This window comes from Cebus imitator, unplaced genomic scaffold, assembly GCF_001604975.1.
Source record: "Cebus imitator isolate Cc_AM_T3 unplaced genomic scaffold, Cebus_imitator-1.0 Scaffold260, whole genome shotgun sequence".
NCBI classification, from domain to species: Eukaryota; Metazoa; Chordata; class Mammalia; order Primates; family Cebidae; genus Cebus; species Cebus imitator.
The window spans coordinates 1,700,754-1,703,370 of record NW_016107575.1 but is presented as its reverse complement, the minus strand read 5'-3'; positions in this window follow the sequence as shown (position 1 = coordinate 1,703,370).

The window sequence follows — 2,617 nt, the reverse complement described above, 5'->3', positions numbered from 1 at the left end:
TTTTGTATTTTTAGTAGAGATGGGGTTTCACCATGTTGACCAGGATGGTCTTGATCTCTTGACCTCGTGATCCACCGGCCTCTGCCTCCCAAAGTGCTGGGATTACAGGCTTGAGCCACCGCGCCCGGCTGAGACGGGGTTTTCACCATGTTGACCAGGATGGTCTCGATCTCTTGACCTCGTGATCCACCCACCTCAGCCTCCCAAAGTGCTGGGATTACAGGCTTGAGCCACCGCGCCCGGCCTTATTTTTATTTTATTTTATTGTTTTTTTAGAGATGGAGTCTCTCCATGTTGGCCAGGCTGGTTTCGAACTCCTGACCTCAGGTGATCCGCCCACCTTCGCCTCCCAAAGTGCTGGGTATGGTGTGAGCCACCGCACACGGCTGGCTTACACATTTATTAATGTGCATAGGGAGAACAACAGAGTGATGACCCCAATCCCTCAATGGGGTAGGGAAGCTTATATTCCTTCTTGAGGTTACTGAAAGAATGGGGAACATTCCCCAAAACAGGATATAAGGGTAAATCATACGATGGCAACACAGGTTACCGGATGGAGAGAAGTGGAGGCCTGGCTAGCCACAGTGGTCTTGTTAGGTAGTTGAAACCATACAGATAGCAGCCTTCAGAAACACAATAGGTGGTAAATGTTTCTTTCAGTCTTTTAAAAGTTGTCAGACTCAGCTAATCTTTCCTAGATCTGGGGCAGGAAGGGCTCCAAAGAGTCCGGGCAACTTTTCTCTACAGATGCAAATCTTTCCCACAAAAGACAGTTTTCCTTCTATTCTTGTACTTCCAACCCTTCTGAAGAAGTATCTTGTGTTTTTTTTCTTTTGTATTATTGAGAGGTATCTTAAAATATGTCAAAGAAGTTTGTTTAATTAGTCAATTTATTTTTGAGACAGAGTCTCACTCTGTTGCCCAGGCTGGAGTGCAGTGGCGCGATCTCGACTCACTGCAACCTCTGCCTCCCAGATTCAAGTGATTCTCCTGCCTCAGTCTCCAGAGTAGGGATTACAGGCACACACCACCACACCAAGGTAACTTTTATATATATAAATATATATTTTTGGAGACGGAGTTTTGCTCTTGTTGCCCAGGCTGGAGTACAATGGTGGAATCTCGGCTCACGGCAACCTCCACCTGCCTGGTTCAAGTGATTCTCCTGCCTCAGCCTCCCAAGTAGCTGGGATTACAGGCATGCACCACCACCCCCAGCTAATTCTGTATTTTTAGCAGAGATGGGTTTCTCCATGTTTGTCAGGCTGGTCTCAAACTCCTGACCTCAGGTGATCTGCCCACCTCGGCCTTCCAACGTGCTGGGATTACAGGTGTGAGCCTCCATGCCCGGCCAATTTTTGTATTTTTAGTAGACACAGGGGTTTTGCTATCTTGCCCAGGCTGGTCTCGAACTCCTGACCTCATGTGATCCGCCCACTTCTGCCTCCCAAAGTGCTGGGATTATAGGCGTGAGCGACCTATGCCTAGCCAGAAGTGTATATTTTGAGGTGAAGTGAAATATTATAGTTTTCTTGCTGTGGTGTGGCCTTGGGAGATACATTCTTTTCTCTTGTTTTTGGCACTGTCCTTGTTTGCGTGTGTTGCGTACATCATGGTCTGATGATCAAGAGGCTGATTTTCACTTTCTCAAAGTAGAAACTACAGAAAAGTTGAATTTAAGGGCATATGGAAACTGCCTATGGAAGCTCAGGGTTTAATATGCAGCGTCTGAGTGGACAGTAGGCCTTAATGGGAAAATATAATAACATACACTCTAAGGCCTGGCGTGGTAGCTCATGCCTATAATCCCAGCACTTTGGAAGGCCAAGGCAGGAGCATCACTTGAGCACAGGTGTTGGAGACCAGCGTGGGCAATATAGTGAGACCCCATCTCTAAACAAAAGAAAAAATTAGGTACAGTTTACTTTTCATAGTTTTAGAAATAATCCTTAGAAGTTAAGATATTCCTTAATTCTCAGCCTTAAAATAGAAGGCTCTATTTAAAAGAGACATCTGGCCGGGCGCAGTGGCTCACGCCTGTAATCCCGGCTACAGGAGAGGCTGAGGCAGGAGAATCGGTTGAACCCAGGAGGTGGAGGTTGCGGTGAGCTAAGATCGTGCTACTGCACTCCAGCCAGGGGTCTCAAAAAAAAAAAAAAAGAAAAGAGCCTTCTTTGGGGCCCTCCCTTCTCCAGATCTAGGAGAGATTAACTGAGAGTGTGACAACTTTAAAAGTCTTAAAGAAACATTTACCATCTATTATGTCTCTGAAGGTTACTACCTGCATGGTAGCCTTTATTTGCCAAAACATGGATAAACCTGCAGGACATTATGCTACATGAAATAAGCCAGACACAAAGAACAATACTACATTATCTCACTTACACAGGAAGATGTGAAAAAGTTGAATGCATAGAAACAGGGTAGAACAGTGGTTTACCAGGAGTGGGATGGGGAATGGGGAGATCTAGGTCAAAGGGGACAAAGTGGCAGCTTCGTGGGATGAGTAAGTCCAGAGATTTTTTTTTTTTTTTTTTTTTGAGACGGAGTTTCGCTCTCGTTGCCCAGGCTGGAGTGCAATGGCGCGATCTCGGCTCACCGCAACCTCCGCCTC